We start from the raw sequence: 22,421 nt of genomic DNA on the forward strand, positions 1-22,421 counted from the left end.
CATGCCTGTGCTCACACAGGTCAGATTATTCAGGCAAAACGGCTAGATTCTGGCAGCAAGTGGCTAGCAGAAATTTCCCTCCGTGGAGGGGAATGCCCTTGCTGGCATAAAGCGGCTGGAGCCAGTGCCTGCATCATTCCCCAGCTCCCAGTGTCCCAGGAGTGCAGAGAGAAGCTGGAGGGACGTGTCCGAGCTCCAATCCGCCAGTACTGCATTGTTGTAACTGGTGATGCAGCGTGGCACACCCAGCAGAGAATTAGGAACCGTAACTGCCTCCTCACTTCCCTGGGCCAAGTGGAGCGTGGCTCCGGAGAGGGTCGTGCACCCCTGTCGCTCTCCTGGGGCTGGCTTTCCAAGTTAATTTCATTGTCTAAAGCTTTGTGAGTACAGCTCCATATATCTGTGCGCACACAAACACCCCACATCCTTTGTCAGGGCACCTCAGCAACATCACAAACTAGCACAGCATCAAAGCCAGCAAGCTGCCAGGTGGGGGAAGTAAAGGGAACGACACTAACTCTTTAAGCAAATGCACACGTACCTGAGTAGCCAGTAATATCCATAGCTTTAAGATTCCTGCATTTAATGACTGTTAAGGTGAGGCGACCTGCAGTTGGCAAATAACAAAGGGAAAACATGATCTCTCCCAGGTCCACGCTTTCCTTTAATAAAAGAGAAGACAGAGCATTAGATGTATGTAAGAACTAGCAAAGCACCAAGGTCTGTCCTTTGCATTTTCTGACTCTTATCTTTCTTTCCTTTTTCACTCTGCAGAACTGCTTCACTTCTCTCTCACCCCAGAAACCCACTTCTGGGGAATGCATTTTGAATGCTAGTGGTGCCCCTGAATTAGATACCATGGTCTAGAAAGCCTCCTGTTTTCCTGCGTTAATATCTGTTGGGGAAGTCAGCCCTGTTTAAAAATCCTAGTTTTGCAAATATTCTTTGATCAATTGAGGTTTCTTATGAAAAAGAAACCAGTCAGCTTCCTGCTCAAACTGCAACATATCCCAAGTTTCTCTCTCATATCAATATGTAAGGGGCAAGGCAGATACCACGATTCCAACAATGCTTCAGTATACAGACCTCTTTGGCTAGTGGGCAGAGACTTAGGAAGTTGAGCCTTTGCCCAGGATTCAGACTTTCTTCAACTGAACCAGCTTGCCTCTCTCATTCTGTTTTACTAACTGATACAAAAGGGTCAAGATTCCCCCCACCCCCCTACCACCACTGCTCAGACCCATACACTGGTTTTATTTTTAGTTTCTCAACAATGAGTCAACTCAACTTATTGTGGTAAATACCTGCCCGGACGTTGCTTTTCCACAGCCATTTGAACGAGGTTCACTAGACTTCCTCTAGGTGGCGATGGAACCCCTCCCTTTCTTCGGACACATCTTTACACATCTGCCCTGCCAACTTAATTAAATCATTTATGGAGTGTAATGAGCCAGGACCCCCACATTTAGGAGGGACGGTGGATGCGCAAAGGTAACACTATCAGTTCAGCCTCACTGTTCTTCATGAATCCTTGCAAATTGGATTGTATTTAAGTCAGCAACTCCGAAATCTCATTTTAAACAGGTGCTATATCTTTTCTGACTCCAGCTGCTGTACAAAACCCCACGCTAAGCACCCGACATGAAGAGGCAGCCATTATACAGCCATTAAAAATCTCAGGCCAGGCCAACCTGTATTCTAACTGAGATGAGATGCTGCCTAGGACCCTAGGCCGCAGCCTCAGACTCTATCCATACGCTGCATTGCAGCACCACCTGGAGGGCCCAGCCAAGATTAGGGCCCCATTGTGCTGCCCATGAATCTAGTCAGAACAGCACTTTCCCCACAAGTTTTCAGTCTAAACAAACAAGATGAACACAGAATGGGAGAGGAAGTGATTTGCCCAAGGTCACCCAGCAGCTCGGTGGCAAAGCTGAGAATAAAACCCAGGTCTTCTTATACCTCATCCAGTACCCTCACCACACAGATGGGGAGATGCCCGTCACCGTGACAGTGACCCTTCACACTGCTTATCCTGGGCAGGACTGCTGCACATTATGCTGTTTGTCAATCTCATTAACTGACGTGAAGCTGCACCGTGGACAGCCTGGAAAAAAGCACAGACTACAGGCCATTATGAACATCCTTCACATACCACCCTCTGGATGTGATGCAAGGTGATTTTCATTTGCCTTCCTGATTCGGTTTCACTGGCCTGGAATATCATCTTGCCCTAGTGCTGTATCATTTGGAGAACTTCGTTGGGGTGTCATGAGCAAACTTGCTATTAGCTGGGACATTGTTCCTCACACAGCCACGGAACTGCCCCCGTATCAGTGTGGTGGTGGTTCCTACAGAACACCACCACTCCTCCTTGCTCAGCAAGGTGCCATCAGGTGCACATCACAGCATTACACTTAGCTTGGGTTTGATCTGAATGAGCGTATTAGGCTGCCTAATGCACAGTATTTCTACAACGGAACCCAATTCCCAGCAGAGGGTTTTACCAGAATAGTTCATTCTAATCAACTCTTGCAATCATGCTGCATTATTCATGGCTGCTAGTGGAAAGACTATCCATTTGCAGACAGTGCTTCTAAAGGACCTCAGGGAAGGGCTGCCAATGTGACAATCATCATTCAATCACAGATCTTCCCTGGCTTCTCTTCCATTTACTGGACTCTGCTCATTCCCTACGTCTAAACACCAAGACACCCAAATCTTGCTACCTCTATGCTCATGAAACAGGATGTGAACATGTCCACTGGCTACATCCAGCTAACCCTTACCTGCACAGATAGAGAGTTCATTAGTTGCTATAGGTATGGATGGGGTAAATGAGATTTCTCAGCAAATACAAAGAATGGGGACTCAGAACTGAGCAAAGAGCCTGACAAGCTCTCATCTCTGAGTATTTAGCTTTTTTCCACTTTGCCTTTAAATTCCAACCTAACCTTCCTCTGCTGAGGAAATTGCCAGACAGTAAATCTGCCTGTTGGCTCCCCTTGTCTATCTGCTCTTTTGTAAAGGGGCACCATAAGTTTTGGCCTCTTTTTTATCCCAACTAGAGAGGCTTTATGTGATTGGAGAGTAGTCGCCCTGGCAACTCCAGACAGCATGGCAAAGTGTACTTCTGAAGAAGATTTGGGGAGAGAGAGAGAGAGAAAGATGTCCATATGTTGGGCATGAAGAGGAGCATGCACTTGATCAACAGCCTAATGCTTCTAATTTAATTTCTGAAGAGCATTGTGTTTGGGACTTCCAGATTGTAATTAGCTTTTCAAAGGCTCTTGCTCCTTAGTAATGATGGTGGGGGAGCTGGCTCAGAATAGAGGCAGAAGGAAGCCTGCTGTCTTGGCTCCTTTCAGGAGCAGCACTGATTTGTTGGTAGAGTTCAAAAGAGCTCAGTTATCTTGGGAGGAGCAGTATAGAACTGGCAGAATGGCAACATCTCCCCTCTAGTGGCCGGGCCACTAGAGGGCAACAGTTTACTACTGCTACCACTTAAACACGCCTTACAGGGTTAGACTCTCGGAGCTCAATCTATTTACCATAATAAAGAGGAGGTTAATGGCTGCCTTGATTATGATCTATAAGTATCTACATGGGGAACAAATATTTAATAATGGGCTCTTCAATCTCGCAGACCGATTCAGACTGGAAGTAAGGCATGTGTTTCCCAAAGTGCAAGTAATTATGCATGGAACAATTTACCAAGGGTTGTGGTGAATTCTCCATCACAGGCAATTTTAAAATCTCAGAAGGATTATGGGGCAGGTCTCTGGCCTGTGCGATATGGAGGAGTGAGACAGAAGGTCAATGGTCCATGCTGGCCTTGGACTCTGAATGAAGCTGCTTCTCTAGCTGAAGCAGTGAGAAGTCTGGTGCAGCTCTGAAGTTCCTGGTTTCCAGCCCTGCTGACAATCCATGCCAGGGGAGGAAGGCAATATGATATGAAGAGGATTCTGGTGGTTGAAAAACAGAGTTGCAACAATGACATGTGTTGGGTCCTATAGAGAATTAGAGACATTTCTGGATCCACTACATCCTTATTGTACAGTAATGTGTGAAACTGGAGCATACTAAATAACTCACAACTGAGGAGATGCTTTGCAAATTAAGAGACCCAGGGAGCTGATGCAGACCTCCAAACATTATTCTTTCCAGCACAGCTTGCTCTGCCAAAAGCATGCATTCTTTCCTTAGCATTGCAGGGGTTTGCTGGTGGGCCATCTGCCCCTATGTATCAAGCTAAGTGTCACAAGTGGGGAAGCTGGCTACAAACAGAGCTACTGGGATGCGTTCATCAGACACTCAGACTCATTTGTAACCTCACCTAACCAATGCTTCTTTCGAGAAGAGACTTGAGCCAGCAGAGCTAAACAAGGCAGAAGAACATGTACCAGAGCCATTGCCTCCTATGACACCAGTATCCCCAAGACTTGGAGCCTGGCATTCAGAGGAGGCAGAGGCTGCAAGTCCACATCCAAACCATAAAACAGTATAGTATAAGTAAATCACCAAATCTGCAGAGGCTAGTTTAAAAGCGGGTGTGGACCCAACAGCCAGCCTCACATATTGGTAGTTCCTAGATGTAGTTGAGACAGTGAGCACATCTGCTTCCCCGTTAGTACAATAGGGACCCATCTCCCAGGGATGCTGTGAGGCTTAATAAAGTTATTGTCTGCAAAGTGCTGAGAAACCATGATGTGAAGGGTGCGCTAAAAAGAAAATCGCTGTTCTGAGCGTTTCCATTGGCTTTTGGAATGCTGCTCTGGGCCAACGAACCTGGAAAGCTTTTCCTCGGACTGACCTTCCCCTACACTGTGAGCTCCTTGAAGCAGGGACCATGTCTGGAGTGTTTGGAAAGTGTCTAGCACCTAGGAGGTACATCCCTGAGCAATAAAGCAGGGCCCCAAATAGCTGGCATATCCCCAAGGTACAGACTGACAAGAGTCTCCAAGGACTGATTTTGCCAAACTTTGAAGTTTGGCTTCCAGAAACTGCGTCTATTCCTCTTCCTTTGGATGGATGCATCCTAAGACATCACTAACTTAAAATCCTGTTGTCCCTAAAGACCACATACAAGGGAAAGCCACAGCCTGAGTTTTTCCTCTTCTGAATGCAGACAGCAGGAGAAGTGATGTGAGTGTCCATTGCTTCTAAAAATCAGTGACTGATATTTGTTCGAGTGATGGAGAAACTTGTGGGTCTGAATACAAGCAGCAGCCAGCTGGAGAACATCTGAGGATATTTCTGTGGAAAAGACCACGACTCAAATTCTTAGTGTGGACAGGGAAGCTCTGATGGGAATGCCAACTCCAGCTGTTCCAGTGCAGAACTGGGGTTTGTTCTGAAATGCAGTGATCCTATTTAATGGGTGTCTCCTGATGAGAGGCTCCAAGCCCACCTGGACTAGCAGGGTGCAGAGGGAACTCTGCACAAATACCTCTGGGTTTCCAAAGCATGGTGGGATGCTACACACTCTGGGGTGGTTGCTTTCTTCTCGGGGTTGCTGTGTTTGTGGTGTCCTTCCATTGTATGTATCTGAGCTGAAGAAGTTTGTTTTTCACTCTGAAGAGCAGTGGTATGTCATGAGAGAACAGCAAGCATGGGCATAGAGGTGTCTTATGTGAGACTATAATAAACTGACTTTGATGCCCAAGACAGGGCGATGACTTCTCCAGATCCAAAGGGAGTGAACAGACCCAGCCAAAGTGATGCTTTCACTTCAGTTTGATGGAGTTGATGCAGGTAGAGATTTCTGAGATTCTGTGCAGCTTTCCTGTTCCCTTTAAGTACATGCAGGACTAGATTCTGGCACCTTCACTCATACTGTGTAGCCCCTGACTCCACAAGATGCATTATTGATTTTAGGGGTACCTTCAGCCCTGGATATCGTGAGCAGCCCTTAGCTGTGAAGAGAGCACAGGACACAGGCAAACACCTTTCAGTCCATTCAGGAAAACATATTACTTTATTTTGAGAATATTTGCAACCTTCAGCCTCTCAGTTGAGCAGTTTGGAGGAGCTTGCTGTGAGACACAGAAAAGTGTATTTGTGGGCAACAGTCACAGGAAGGGATTATTAGAAATGATGTCAAAGCCAAGGGATGTTGGCCACTCCATGCTCGGATTCTAAAAACAGTCTATAAATTACTGCCGATGTCCTTTCTCAACAGCACTGCACACTGCACAGCTCACACTACATCCTGTGAGCAACAGGATTTTACCACTGTATGTGAATGTTTAGGGTTAATAAATGCCTACAGAATGTGAATTTACTGCCTCCGTTACATAGTTTCTTTGCAGTACTTGTGGAAACACCTGATGCAAGACAGGATATTTTCTGGAAGAGATGTGAAAATGAAAGGCCCTTTATTTTTGGCCTTTGTTGGCTCATGAATTCCTAGTTTACAGGGTTTGCTTCAGAGAACACAAACTGTCCAATATAGGGCATCTGTTAAGACTCCCCAAAAAGCCCATTTCCTTCTTCCAGGGGGGGAGAGGGGGTTGACTGCAGGCCCAGAACAGCATGCAAAGAATGAACAGAATGAGAGGAATGTTTTTCTGAACACCCGGAGGCCTTCCTTGGAAGAGTCACTTTGATTTAGCATTTGAGATTGCACCAACCCCCCGATCCTCACAGAGGGCAAAATTCACCCTGTGCTGAGGGCCAAAACCAGGATTCTGCACTGCTTCTTAGGTGGTTAGTCAGCATTTGGCTGTCCCTCAATGCCAGCATACATTTCACCCTGGAGAAAGTGCCCTGCACAACCAGCTTCTCTTCTTCTTGCACAGTTTTTATAACACCATCTTTCTCCATGTCCTGATTTGGATCTTCATAAGGAAGAGACGAGATTTTCTGCATCTGGATAGAAGGTAACCTGCAACTTCTCTTCTCAATCATGTAGAATGAGTTGTTGGAAGGATAGCATTTACACAGCCTCACTTGGATAGCTCACATTAACCAGAGCAACTCACTTTAACTTTCCTAATTCAGTGTGCTAACAGCAAGTTGCAATTAAAGCTGACTTAATACTGTGGTTTTTCAGACAAAAATCAGACACATTAATGTGCGCCTTCACATTAACACCTTTCATATCACTGGAAAAGCTGGCACTGTTTGTGGTAAGAGTCTAAATGAGACAAATTGATAGCGTCACATTGAATTGCAAATTGTGAAAGCATCAGTTTCTCATTCACTCGGAATTCGGTGCTAGGATGCTGGCCTTGATGGCTCACTGTCCCTATCGATACCTGCTCAGTGAGACCTGTCACCCTGGGGGGGAGGGAGCAGGCTTGGAAAGAATTATCGGGTCTGATGATCTTATTGCTGAAGAAGCAAAATGAAACTAAAGAGGAATTATTTCTGTTTCCATACATACAGACAGACATACTTTCCTTAGGACGCTGAAAATCATCTCCTTTGTTGTAGCAAGGCCCATCCCTGCCTCTCACTTTCCCTATAAGAAAACTATGGTTACTTACCATCTTGTAACTGTTATTCTTCGAGATGTGTTGCTCATGTCTATTCCAATAGGTGTGCGCACACCACATGCATAATCATCAGAAGGTTTTACCCTAGTGGCATAGGGGCCAACTCCATGGGTGGTCCGGGGCTGGAGCACCCCCAGAGAAAAATTAGTGGGTGGCAACCAAGTTCGCCTCACCCCACCTCCTCCTCCCCCCCCCGAGCACACTGCATCTCCACTCCTCCACCTACCTCCCAGTGCTTCCCCCAGATCACCAGCAAACAGCTGTTTGGTGGCATGCTGGGAGCAGGGGAGGAGGTGGGGAAGAGGTGGGGCCGGGGATTTGGGGAGGGGTTGGAATGGGGGCATGACAGGAGTGAGGCCACATAGATGACTTCATGGCAGTGTGTATAGGACACTGCTGACCCGCCGCCTGCTCAGTTCCTTCTTGCTGGAATACTCTGACAGAGGGAGATGGGCAGGATTTGGAATGGATATGAGCAACACATCTCAAACAGCAACAGTTACGAGATGGTAAGTAACCATTTTTTCTTTGAGTGTTTGCTCATGTCTATTCCAATAGGTGACTCCCAAGCAGTTTCCACGGAGGAGGGGTCGGAGTTCACTGAGGTGCTGATTGCAGGACTGCCCTGCCAAAGACTGCATCATTCCTCGCTTGTTGGGTGATGGTATAGCGCGATGTGAAGGTGTGGATGGAAGACCACATTGCTGCCTTGCTTATGTCTTGAATAGAGACTTGTGCAAGGAATGCGGCAGAAGAAGCCTGCACTCTTGTGGAGTGTGCCATCAATGCTGGGGCTGGAATCTTAGCATGTTCTGATGCAGGACGTGATCCATGATGAGATGCACTGGGACAGTATGGGAAGCCCTTTCATCCTTTCGGCGATTGCAATGAAGAGTTGTGGTGACTTACGAAATGGCTTTGTGGGTTCAGTATAGAAGGCTAGGGCGCACCTGAACTCTAGAGAATGGATCACTTACTCTCTGTTGCCGGCAAGAGGTTTAGGAAAGAATACCGGTAGAAATATGTCCTGGTTTACATGAAAGTGTGAGACTACCTTGGGTAGGAACGCTGGGTGAGGGTGTAGCTGCACCTTGTGTTTATAAAAAAACATGTAGGGGGGCTCGGATGTCAGTGCTCTGAGTTCAGAGACCCTTCTGACCGAGGTCATGGCCACGAGAAAAAACACCTTCCAGGACAGATAGGATAGAGGGCAGGTCGCCATAGGCTCAAAGGGGGCCCCCCATAAGTCTAAAGAGAACAGGTTGAGATCCCACTGGGGAATGGGCTGCCGCAACTGCAGATAAAGCCTATCCAAGCCCTTGAGAAACCGATCAAAAATGGGATGTCCAAAGACCAAACTAACTACCATGCTTGGATGGAAGGCTGAGATGGCAGCCTGGTGCACCTTAACAGATGATTTCGCCAACCCCTGTTGTTTCAGGTACAGAAGGTAGTCTGGCACAAGGGGAATAGGGGCTTGCTGCAGGGAGGTACCTTTCTGTAGGGACCAAATGAAGGAACACTTCCACTTTACCAGTACATTGTGCGAGTGGAGGGCTTCTTGCTCCCCAACAGAACTTCCCTAACAGAGTCTGAACACTGCAGTTCAAATGAGTTCAGCTAGGAAGTTTCTATGCCAGGAAGTTGAGGGACTCCAGGCTGGGGTGCTGTAATTGATCGTGGTCTGGCGTGATGAGGTCTGGGAGCACAGGAAGGGCTACCAGCTTGTCTACTGATACTGTATGTTCAGCAATGTGGTGAACCAGTGCACCACCGTGGGCCTGCGAGCTCTGAGGGTCACTGAAGCCCTGTCCTGCTGGACCTTGAGGAGGACCTTGTGTAGGAGAGGGAAGGGCGGAATGCCTAGAACAGGTGACCGATCCTCAGGACGTGAAAGGTGTCCGCTATGGAGCCGTGGCTGTGGTTCTGAAAAGAGCAGAACACCTGGCACTTTCTGTTTCTCCACACGGCAAACAGGTCCAGGTGGGGGATGGAAAGGGCATTCCCCGTGCTCAATCACTTGGGATGAAGAACGTGAGTGGATGTTACCAGGCAACAACAGAACTTCATTCACCCTCCAAGTGGCTGTCCTTTGGCCCATTTTTATCCATTGTCATTTTAATTATGCCCCCGATGATCATAATGGGCCATCAAGTTTCCAGTAGGTTGTTGCGCTGTAAGGAGCTGTCACGGAGTGTGGGGGAGTCCAGCCCTGCACCCCTCTTCCTGGGACCCACAGTGACTCTTGGCCAGCCAGTAAAACAGAAGGTTTATTGGACAACAGGAACACAGGTTACAGCAGAGCTTGCAGGCACAGTCAGGACCCCTCCACCGAGTCCTTCTGGGCTTTCAGGGTGCTTGGATCCTAGCTAGGATACCCTGAATTCCGCCCACACAGCCCCAATCCCAAACTCAAACTGCTTCCCTCCTGCCGCTCCCTTCCTTTTGTCCCCTTCCCGGGCAAAGGTGTTGACCTTTCCCCTCCCTTACCTAGCTCACGTTACAAGCCCTGGCATCGTCCATCCCCTAAAGTCCTCCCCTGCTCTCCCACTCCCCACACAGACAGTCCCTACTGCATCACAGGAGCCTAAGCAGGTCCAGCTGGAGCTGCCTTAGAGAAGATGCTGCTCTGGGGGACTTGGTTTATTATTTAAAAAATAAATGCTAACAGGGTGAAGGAGCTTCTTTAATTCCCAAAGGCAGGGAATGCAGAGACAAGAGCCTCATCTCTTCCCCAGACCCCCCCATATATATGTGTGGGAGGGTATTTAAAGAGTGGTCGTGGGGTAACCTGGCAAACAGGAGCTCAAACATGAAGCACTTCAGCCCTTAGTTTTCAGTTTTATGGATTTCAAGGCCATAAGCCAGACTGATAACTCTGGTAATTTTCCTCGTGTAGGCTCTAGGCTCCTTGCCTTTATGTTGCACCATATTGTACATCACCAGGAATCAACCTTATATAACACTGTACCAGACCTTCCTAGAAGGCAGAGCTAGCTACTGGAATGGGGCTTGAGTCAGTCTAACAAAAGAGAAGAAATAGGTTCAGATGCCACTCCAGGTAAGAGAATTGATGGAACATACCTAGACTTGCATTGGTACAAGACATTTTGAGTAAAACTAAAATACAAAAATCAACGTGGCACACATTAAATGGATTAAAAACTGAACAGACATATAAATACATTATTACATGGGTGTGTTTTAGCAGGATCCCTCAGGGACTGGATCTCGGCCCTATACTATTTAACATTGATAACAATGACCTGGAAGAAAACACAGACACTCTTTGAAAGTTTGCAGATGGCAAAGACTGAGGATGTTGAAAATAACAAAAAGGTGAAATCACTGATACAGAATGATCCGCATTGCTTGGGAAACTGACCAAAAGCAAATTATATGCATTTCAATACTGCCGAATGTAAAGCCATACCTCACAGAACAAAGAATGCAGACCATACTTACAGGATGGATGACTATCCTGGGAAGCAGGGACTCAAAGAGACTAAGGCTCATGGTGGATAATCAGCTGAACATGAGCTTCCAGTGCAGTACTGTGGCTGAAAGATCTAAGATGATTCTTGGATGTATAAATAGCGGAATACTGAGTAGGAACAGGGAGGCTATATTCTCTCTGTATTTGGCACTGGCGTGATCATTACTGGAATGCTGTGTTCAGCTGTGATAGCCACAATTCAAGACAGATGTTGAAAAATTGCAGAGTTCAAGAGAGCCTACAAGACTACAGTAGGGTTGGAAAGCATGCCTGATAGTGAAAGGAGCTCACCAGGTTAAGGGTGACTGGAACACTGTCTACAGGTATCTACATGGATAGCAGACATTTGAGAATAGAGGGTTCCTTAATGTAGTAGATGAAGGTATCACAAGATCCAGTGGATGGAGATTGAAGCTAAACAAATTCAGACTGGAAATATGGTGCAAATGTTTACCAGTGAGAGTAATTAACCATCGGAACAATGTACCAAGGGTTGTGGTGGATTCACTATCACTGGAAGTCTATATACCAAGATGAGATGGTTTTCTAACAGATCTGTTCCCATCAGGGAGTCCTCTGGCCTGTGTAATACAAGTGGACACACTCGGTATCACATTCGCCACTTTGAGTGAGGGTGTAGATTGCCACGTACTTTTAGGGGCGAAAGAAAAATGCAGACCTGTTATTTACCAGGCTGCACGTGGCAATAGACTGTATAGGTAAGGGATGCAAGGAGGGTCTGGGTCACGATGCAAACTGCAGGCATGCACACAACTAAAATTAATTAATTAAAAGTTTTATTGGGGATAGTTACAAGGTGTAGGGGAGCAGCGTATGATTAGCTAATAGGGTTAATGGAACTTAAAACATACAATGGCTAAAGTATTTACTATTAAACAATATTTATAAACAAAGATGCAGTAAACAATATTTATAAACACGGATGCAGCATTTAGTAATAACCAATATTTACGAATACAAACCAACTCATAACGACCGGCAAACGTAGAAACTCTGCTTAAAACACGTGAGCTGAGAGAGGCTTCGAGGTGATCAGGCTCGGTTACGGGTGTGTACAAGGTACACAGGATTCGTTTTTCTTTCTCCTCTTCTGCCTGCACATGGCAGAGCAGCCTAAAATACCCACTATGACATCATAGAAGTGTCATAGGGGACGGGGCCCAAAAACTGTGTGTGTTCGTTTCTGATTGGTACAAGCAAAGTTTACACCAAGTAGGGGAGCAGGTGCCTGAAAGTCTGGCTTCGCCCGCAAAAGGTGAGGAAATGCATATAGTTCAGAATGCCTTTAACACTGACTGACAAAGGAAGAGGCCAGGGCAATACCGGTATGGGCAAGTCTTTTAGGATGCAGACAGGAACTTATCTTAACATGCCCCCGTGCCCTGGCCGAAATAGTTTGGCCGAAAACCTAAACTTCCGAGTCCGACTCCTCATTCCCACCTACGAGGGGATGCGCTTCGGGGGTGGAAGCGATGTAGGCCGAGGCAACAAACTTGAACCCAGTCGAACGAAGAGAAGGCACACAATCCCCCCCTAACAGTGTGATGGGCAGGGTTCACTCCAATGCAAGCCCACTGCAGCGTGGGGGAAACGCTGATCTGTGACATGGGCCCAGAGCATTCAGAAGCCACTTGTTGTTGAATGTGAATTAATTCATTAACAGGATGAAGAGCTGAATTCAGAATGGACATTGCCCTGGAAGGCTCTTTCAAAACAATTTGGTTTTGGTACAGTGATGGGGGTGGCAGAACTCCAGGCAAAGGCTCCAAGCAAAGAATTTTGCCTTGGTTTAGAAAGTACTGAAGAGTCTGCAGTATGTGTACGAGTCAGACAAATCTTGCAACCTGACAGCCTGGCATTCTAACAATCTGCATCCAGCCAGCCATTTGCCTGGAACAAAAACAAACCTTTTTTGTAATAAAAGCTAATTTCTAAACTCAAATATTTTTGTTCCAGGATCAAGGTCTGAAGTGAGGGACACAGCTCTAATTGGTGTATGTTAAATGTTTTATTCTGGAAGAAAAGATAACATTGAAGGAGAAAGTAGTTGATCATTAACCTGACAGAATTTGGTTGAATGAATGATAAAACTGATACACCCAGGAGTTTCACTAAGCTAGCCTATTATTCTCTCTCCCCCCCTTCTATAATTTTGCAGTGAAATGGCACTATATTATGATGCCTGGCATAATGGAATGTGTATCAATGTGCCCCTGCCATGTATTTCCCCTTTCTAATTCTGAATATTTTGAACAGACATAAAAAGTAGCCTGACTCCTATCCTACAGCTCCGAGCCACAGCTTAGGTGAACCCCTCTCTGCCTCCCAAGCAATACGCAAGTCCCTTCACAGTGCAACACTTACTTCTCTTCGTTACAACCAATGCACTTGTCTTTTCCTTTGTTGCTGCTTATACAGAAATGAAGTGACATGTAATGCCCAATGAAGACCATTAGGAAAATTATATGCTGTACAGTCAAGCTACGCCAGCTACTACTATATCTTCCCTTGCCAAGCATGTGACATTTGTTTCCTCTGCTCCAGGAATACAGAGCAGAGACAGGAAAAGACAATACAGAATGTGGGCACTTCAACTTAGGGAGCTGACTGCATCCCAAAAGTTTGGATTTGTGGCTGTCTAATGTGATAACCAAGGCAGAGCTCCTACCTAATTGTTTCACTCCATTGGCGTAGCCAGTAGGGTGATCAGACAGCAAGTGTAAAAAATTGGGACAGGGGTGGGGGTAATAGAAGCCTATATAAGAAAAAGACCCAAAAATCAGGACTGTCCCTATAAAATCAGGACATCTGGTCATCCTAGTAGTCAGAGCAAAACTCAGCCTGCCCTCAAGCAAGAGATGACTTTGGAGGGTGCAGCTGGGCAAAACTTTCAATCAGAAAACACAGATTCAGGTCGACCAAAACAATTTGTGAATTTGGGTCTATTTCAGGAAACAGTTTTGGAAGTAAATTAAAAAAAAAACGAGAATGTCAAAAAAGGTTCATTTTGGCATTTCCAAACCAAAAAACTTGTTGAATTTTCATTTTGGACAGATGTTTTATTTTAAAATTTCCTCAATTTTATTTAAAAAACATTTTAACACATTATAAAAAGCTTGAAATCTAAATGAAAAATTTCATTTTGGGCTCAACCAAAACATTCCCATCAATACGACAAAACTTTTTTCCAACATTTCTGTTCATTGAACACTTTGAAACATGTCCACTTTGAAACAAGTTTTTCCCCCCAGTGTTTCAGACTCCACCCAAACCAAATACTCAACTAACCGCACAACCTTGCTGGAGGGTTTCTTAGTGGGTCACATTTATGGCAGGGGTTTTGTGAGGATAAATACGTTAGTGATGATGATTGTTTTAAGATCTACTGAAGAAAAATGCTCTAAGAGCTAGGTACTGTTATGGCAAGGCCCCCCCGCAAAAAAACCAAAAACAAAAAAAATTGCCAAAAGACTGTGGCAGAAAACGTGTTAGGAGTTTTTTGTTACCGATTTTCACCTCATTAGTCTGGGCTTCTCCACTCTGGATTTTCCTCCTCTGCTTTCAGTACAGTCACCCTGGATGCTGTGGCTCACCTGCATGTACCATACCTATCGACTGCCCTCTATTATGCTATAGGCACTGGTGAGGTGTGAGATCTTGTAGGCCTGATCGGTGCTGGACTAGGTCCCATGCCATAGTCTGTCATTTGCCTGCACAGGACAATGCACCTCTGATGCGACAGAAAGAGAGACATCAAGGCAGCAGCGTATTATCGCCTAGACCAACAAGGCCTAGGCCTAGGCCTAGGATGGCAAATTTGCTCGCCCTCTCCCTCCCCAACTCTGCCCCTTCCCCAAATCCCCAGCCCGCCTCCTCCCCCAGGCACGCCGCACTTCCCTCCTTCCACTTCTTTCCTAGGCTTGCTGCGTGAAAGCGCTGGGAGGGAGGGAGCAGAAGCGAGTAGCAGCGCACTCTGGGGATAGCAGAGGTGAGCTGGGGTCGGCAGGCACGGGGAGTAACTCTTGGGGGTGGGGGGCAGGGAACCGCTCCCTGCCCCAGCTCACCTCCACTCCACCTCCGTCATCCCCCAAGCGCGCCACAACTCCTCTCCCCCTCCCTCCCAGGCTTGCCGCGAGGGAGTGGAGGTGAGCTGGCACGCGGGGGAGTGGTAATTTTTTGAGGGTCTAGGGATGACAGATTTGTTAATCCGCCACTGCATCAAGGTGATTGGGGTAGTAATTCATTCCCAGCGTCTTTCACTCCTAGGAAATACAGATTGACTTTGGCTCAACCCACATTGTTATACTGTGTTTTGGCTCTTTAATGTCACAAAGATTCCTGATTTCAGGCCAGCTGGGAAGGAAACAAACGCTCGTGTTTCAAAACGCTGAGACTGTCAAGCTCTTGGGTTGCCATCGTGCATGGTGGCAGACATTCAATAAACCACTCAGTCCTTCTTATGCTGTGGAATTGAAATCTAACCTAAAACCCCAGAAACTTTAATCCAGCTTTCTTTGGACCTACCCGAATATTAGCCTTCCAATTGGTTTTCTTTGGTCTCACCTACAGATGCCAGACAAACAATAATACTCAATGCAATGTACCGTGCCTGCAGGAAGGACTTCCCCTTCCCATAAAATGCTTCTTCCTTGGGAGGAGACAAAGAGCAAAGTCTAAAAACAGCTCCTAAGTATTTAAAACAGCCAAACTAACTGAAAGATTTGGAATTAGGGTTGCCAACCCTCCAGGGTTGTCCTGTAGTCCTCTGGAATTAATTAAAGATTGTGTCATGTGATGAAACCTCCAGGAATATGTCCAGCTACAACTGGCAACTATTTGGAATGCACAGAACAATCTTGTTATTTTGTCTAATCGAAGCGAACATTCATCCTGAATATAAAGGTGAAGGAATGACAGCTGTTACCAAGGCACGACAAACGTATCATACAAACCATATTAAAATGTCTCTGGCCTGGTCTACACTACGCATTTAAACCAAATTTAGCAGCGTTAAACCGATTTAACCCTGCACCCGTCCACACAATGAAGCCCTTTATATCGATATAAAGGGCTCTTTAAACCGATTTCTGTACTCCTCCCCGATGAGGGGAGTAGCCCTGAAATCGGTATTGCCATGTCAAATTAGGGTTACTGTGGCTGCAAATCAACGGTATTGGCCTCTGGATAGTATCCCACAGTGCACCATTGTAACCACTCTGGAAAGCAATCTGAACTCAGATGCACTGGCCAGATAGACAGGAAAAGCCCCGCGAACTTTTGAATTTCATTTCCTGTTTGCCCAGCGTGGAGCTCTGATCAGCACGGGTGGCGATGCAGTCCCAAATCCAAAAAGAGCTCCAGCATGGACCATACGGGAGATACTGGATCTGATCGCTGTATGGGGAGACAAATCTGTTCTATCAGAGCTCCGTTACAGAAGGCGAAATGCCAAAGCATTTGAAAAAATCTCCAGGCTATGATACAGAGTCCACAGCACAGTGCTGTGTGACAAGCATAACAGAAAGCCAAAGAATCAAATGGACGCTTATGGAGGGAGGGAGGGGGTACTGAGGACTTCAGCTATTCCACAGTCCCCGCAGTCTCCGAAAAGCATTTGCATTCTTGGCTGAGCTCCCAATGCCTGAAGGGTCAAAAACATTTTCCCGAGTGTTTCAGGGTATATGTCGTCAATTTACACCCTTCCCCCCACCCCCGAAAGAAAAGGGAAAAAAAAGTTTCTTGCCTTTTTTCAATGTCACCCTATGTCTACTGCATGCTGCTGGTAGATGGGGTGCTGCAGCGCTGAATACCAGCATCCCCTTCCCGGTGGCAGACGGTATAATATGACTGCTATCCATCGTCATCATCAGCCCGTGAGTGCTCCTGGCTGGCCTCGGTGAAGTCGGCCGGGGGCGCCTGGGTAAAAATGGGAATGACTCCCGGTCATTCCTGGCAGATGGTACAGAACGGCTGGTAACCGTCCTCATCATAGCAACTGGAGGCTGAGCTCTATCAGCCCCCCCCTTTCATGTCTAAAGAAAAGATTCTGTACTGCCTGGACTATCATAGCAGCGGGAGGCTGCGCTCCTCCCCCACCCCACCCTTTAATGTCCTGCCTGGACTATCATAGCAGCTGGAGGCTTCCTCCCCCTCATTTTATCTCACTAAAAAGTCAGTGTTTCTTATTCTTGCATTCTTTATTACTTCATCACACAAATGGGGGGACACTGCCACAGTAGCCCAGGAGGGTTGGGGGAGGAGGGAAGCAATGGGTGGGGTTGTTGCAGGGGCACCCCCTAGAATGGCATGCAGCTCATCATTTCTGTGGGATCTCTGGGGCTCTGACACGGAGCGGCTGTACTCTCTGGTTCTTTAGTACACTTGTCCCATATTCTAGGCAGGACTGACTCTATTTTTAGACAAAACATAAAGAAGGGAATGACCTGGGGAGTCATTCTCATTTTTGTCCATGAGCCTCCGGCCGACCTCAGCGAGGCCAGCCAGGAGCGCTCATGACAGCAGCAAACGGTACAAAACGACTGATAACCGTCATCTCATCGCCAATTTACAATGGCAGACGGTGCAATAGGGATGGTAACCGTCTCTGCTACCTTGCAAAGGCAAATGAATGCTGCTGTGTAGCACTGCAGTACCACCTCTGTCAGCAGCATCCAGTACACATACGGTGACAGTGACAAGGCAAAACGGGCTCCATGGTTGCCATGCTATGGCGTCTGCCAGGGCAATCCAGGGAAAAAGGGTGCGTAATGATTGTCTGCCGTTGCTTTCACGGAGGAAGGATTGAGTGACGACATTTACTCAGCATCCCCCTCGACACTGTTTTTGCATTGGGATCTCAACCCAGAATTCCAATGGGTGGAGGAGACTGCGAAAACTATGGGATAGCTACGGGATAGCTACCCACAGTGCAACGCTCCGGAAATCGACGCTATCCTCGGTACATGGACACACAATGCCGAATTAATGTGCTTAGTGTGGCCGCGTGCACTCGACTTTATACAATCTGTTTTACAAAACCGGTTTATGTAAAATCGGAATAATCCCGTAGTGTAGAAATACCCTCTAATACACAGGCCATTTGCGCCATGTTCTATTCCTCCATTGGTCAGGGCAAATGCTTCTGCTCTGCATAGGGATGCTTAGAGCCCAGAGAAGAAAACCATTGTAGACAAGTGACAAAGTCAATAGGCAAAGCTTTTAATAGAAACCAAAGGTTTTGTTTATCTAAGAATATTAAGGACCCAGATTCCCCTCAGGTTACAGCACACAAGCCAGTAAACTTTTAAGTTCTTAATACAGTTGAGTGGGGAGGGGAGGGAATGACAGAAACCTTCATGTGGCATAATTGGCTCAGCTGCTAGACGAACATGACAGCCTTGGCCTTGTGCTGCTGCTCAGAGAGGCTGTAGCTATGCTGAGCTTGACAGGGCCTGCAGGAGGGCCTGCCTTTGAGGGGCAGCAGGACAGTAGCGTTGCTATGGAGTTCTGGGACCATTACATGCTTCCAGCTCGACTTCTGCATAGGCCAGACACGAGCAATTTGCCCCGGGCCCCGTAGGGGGCCCTGCAAGAATATAGTATTCTATATTCTTGTATAGTGTACTAATACAAGAATATAGTATTAGAAAGGCAAAGGCACAAAATGAGCTCAAACTAGCTATGGGAATAAAGGGAAACAAGAAGACTTTTTATCAATACATTAGAAGCAAGAGGAAGACCAAGGACAGGGTAGGCCCACTGCTCAGTGAGGAGGGGGAAACAGTAACGGGAGGCTTGGAAATGGCAGAGATGCTTAATGACTTCTTTGTTTCAGTCTTCACTGAAAAGTCTGAAGGAATGTCTAATATAGTGAATGCTTACGGGAAGAGGGTAGGTTTAGAAGATAAAATAAAAAAAGAGCAAGTAAAAAATCACTTAGAAAAGTTAGATGCCTGCAAGTCACCAGGGCCTGATGAAATGCATCCTAGAATACTCAAGGAGTTAATAGAGGAGGTATCTGGGCCTCTAGCTATTATCTTTGGGAAATCATGGGAGACGGGGGAGATTCCAGAAGACTGGAAAAGGGCAAATATAGTGCCCGTCTATAAAAAGGGAAATAAAAACAACCCAGGAAACTACAGACCAGTTAGTTTAACTTCTGTGCCAGGGAAGATAATGGAGCAAGTAATTAAAGAAATCATCTGCAAACACTTGGAAGGTGGTAAGGTGATAGGGAATAGCCAGCATGGATTTGTAAAGAACAAATCGTGTCAAACTAATCTGATAGCATTCTTTGATAGGATAACGAGCCTTGTGGATAAGGGAGAAGCGGTGGATGTGATATACCTAAACTTTAGTAAGGCATTTGATACAGTCTCGCTTGATATTCTTATAGATAAACTAGGAAAGAACAATTTGATGGGGCTACTATAAGGTGGGTGCATAACTGGCTGGATAACCATACTCAGAGAGTAGTTATTAATGGCTCCCAATCCTGCTGAAAAGGTATAACAAGTGGGGTTCCGCAGGGGTCTGTTTTGGGACCGGCTCTGTTCAATATCTTCATCAACAATTTAGATGTTGGCATAGAAAGTACGCTTATTAAGTTTGCGGATGATACCAAACTGGGAGGGATTGCAACTGCTTTGGAGGACAGGGTCAAAATTCAAAATGATCTGGACAAATTGGAGAAATGGTCTGAGGTAAACAGGATGAAGTTCAATAAAGATATATGCAAAGTGCTCCACTTAGGAAGGAACAATCAGTTTCACACATACAGAATGGGAAGAGACTGTCTAGGAAGGAGTATGGCAGAAAGAGATCTAGGGGTCATAGTGGACCACAAGCTTAATATGAGTCAACAGTGTGATACTGTTGCAAAAAAAGCAAATGTGATTCTGGGATGCGTTAACAGGTGTGTTATAAACAAGACACGAGAAGTCATTCTTCCGCTTTACTCTGCGCTGGTTAGGCCTCAACTGGAGTATTGTGTCCAGTTCTGGGCACCGCATTTCAAGAAAGATGTGGAGAAATTGGAGAGGGTCCAGAGAAGAGCAACAAGAATGATTAAAGGTCTTGAGAACATGACCTGTGAAGGAAGGCTGAAGGAATTGGGTTTGTTTAGTTTGGAAAAGAGAAGACTGAGAGGGGACATGATAGCAGTTTTCAGGTATCTAAAAGGGTGTCATCAGGAGGAGGGAGAAAACTTGTTCACCTTAGCCTCCAATGATAGAACAAGAAACAATGGGCTTAAACTGCAGCAAGGGAGATTTAGGTTGGACATTAGGAAAAAGTTCCTAACTGTCAGGGTAGTTAAACACTGGAATAGATTGCCTAGGGAAGTTGTGGAATCTCTATCTCTGGAGATATTTAAGAGTAGGTTAGATAAATGTCTTTTAGGGATGGTCTAGACAGTATTTGGTCCTGCCATGAGGGCAGGGGACTGGACTCGACGACCTCGCCAGGTCCCTTCCAGTCTTAGAGTCTATGAGTATTACAACTGTTTTTTATGGAAGGGGTCCCTGAAATTGCTTTGCCCCATGCCCCCTGAATCCTCTTGGCAGCCATGTACAAGCCGCTTGGTGTTGACTTTGTACTGAACTTGTTACAGTGACTATTCAGGCTGTGGGCTGAGTGCCCTGTTGAAGGCAGTGTGGGCCAATGGGGCGGCCACAGGACTGGCAGTCAGGAGCTCTAGGTTCTAGTCCTCACGCTGCCCTTGGCCTGTTGTGTCACCATGAGCAAATCACTCCCACTTTACACTTGGGAGGCTGTGTGACCTAGTGGATAAAGCACAGAACTGGGATTCAGGAGACCTAGGTTCTATTCTGTGTTTGCTGTAATGCTTTTCTCTTAAGGGAAAAAAATGTGCTTGTTAGAAGGAGCCGTGTGGGGACTTGTAACTGCTGGCAACACACAGTTTGCAGCCTATGGACATAAAGCAGAGATCAGGTGCTGGCCTTTACGCAGACTGGCTTGCTGGGGCTATCATAGTGTAAGGCAGGAAGCTGTGCAGCCTTACAACCCCTCAGTCAGAAGAGAGAGGGGCAGGTGTCTCTGCCCAGTGCCCAGGCAGATGATGGTTGGAGGTCTGAGATTGCCTGGGAACTCTTATAGTGAGCCATGGGGGGGGGAATACAGGGGAAGTTTCCATGAAGCGGTGATAGAAAGGAGACTTAAGTTGCCATAGTACACTGAAATTTTAGTCTCTCCTCTGAGGCCGCCAGTAAGGAGGCCATTAGTGCCAGCTCTGCTTGTGGGTTTGTGATGCTTAGTAAAATCTGGAATGAGGCCCCCTAGACCAGAATCAAATGTAATCCTAGAGGTCTGCATCTGTTCCCTAGCCCATCCCCAGTGCTCCAGGCAAACTCTCAAAGGCACTTCCCCCTACACATCTTGTGCATGTCTGAATGGAAAAGCCCTGCCCTTCATCTAATATTCCACACTCCGCTTTTTATCCTCAGCAAAAATAAAGTGCTACATAAATATTAACTGAGCCTCACACAATCTTTGAGAGATAGGCAGGGGATATATCAACCACTACAAAATGCAGCCACTTCTGGGGCGGCACAGAGCAGCAGTTTAATAGAACAGTACAAGACACATGCAAAACAAGAATCACTTTGGAAGCATGCTGCATTATTTTCAATTTTCTGTGTATGCTAGCTAGGAGGGGACCAAACTGTGCAGTTGCAAATATAACAAAAAAAGAGTTCTTATAGCAATGTGCTGCAAGTCATAGATATGAGCTTGTCCATATGACATCGGGGACAGTTATTCATGCTTATTTCCCATTTCCACACAGTTTTATCCCATCAACAAAAGCATACTGGCTGTGTCCTGGAGCATTCTCAGCTTTGCCTTTTGCTTCAGGAAGTCAGTACATACGCAAAGGGATTACGTGCTGTCCTGCTGCATGCAAAAGCCCCAAGCCAGGGAACTTCTCTCCCTCTGGATCTTTATGATGTGAGTTGCCTTTGCCCAGCCCCTACTTTTATAAGCCCAGGGAGCACAGATTCGTTAGCAACTCAGGTTGTCTCAGACCAGACCCATATGTGGCAGAATTCTTAAGTATAGAAACTGCTAGTAGCATGAGCACAATTACACAGCATGAGATTGCTGAACTAGTCACAGAACCGGAACTTGTATGACCCTGTACACTGACCCGATGCACACACTAGAGTAAATAGGGCTAGAGTAAATGTAGGCACAGGAGAAGAAAGTAACTAGCTGTAGTGGGACCAGTAGTTAACTGTGCAATTAGTAGCTACATTTCTGCATCAAACCATTAGTGAAAGCTACTTAAGGGCTGAAGCAAGCTCTGGAGTTCCTCTGCCACCCCAGTTCCAAGGGAGCCAAACAGCTAGTTCCTGGAGGAAGTGGTCACTGTTTTGATAAATTACAGC

The 22,421-nt window shown here is 46.3% G+C and overlaps 1 protein-coding gene across 1 annotated transcript in view; it reads right to left on the reverse strand.

Annotated features, from left to right (window-relative positions):
• Positions 1 to 597: 597 nt before the first annotated feature.
• Positions 598 to 22,421, reverse strand: part of SYT6 (synaptotagmin 6) — an 83,014-nt gene continuing 61,190 nt past the window's right edge. The window contains exon 5 of the mRNA XM_030561773.1: positions 598 to 662. The gene's annotated coding sequence lies outside the window, so the exon portion shown is untranslated. The remainder of the gene's footprint in view (positions 663 to 22,421) is intronic.

The sequence above is a fragment of the Gopherus evgoodei genome, chromosome 4, assembly GCF_007399415.2.
Source record: "Gopherus evgoodei ecotype Sinaloan lineage chromosome 4, rGopEvg1_v1.p, whole genome shotgun sequence".
NCBI lineage: Eukaryota > Metazoa > Chordata > Testudines > Testudinidae > Gopherus > Gopherus evgoodei.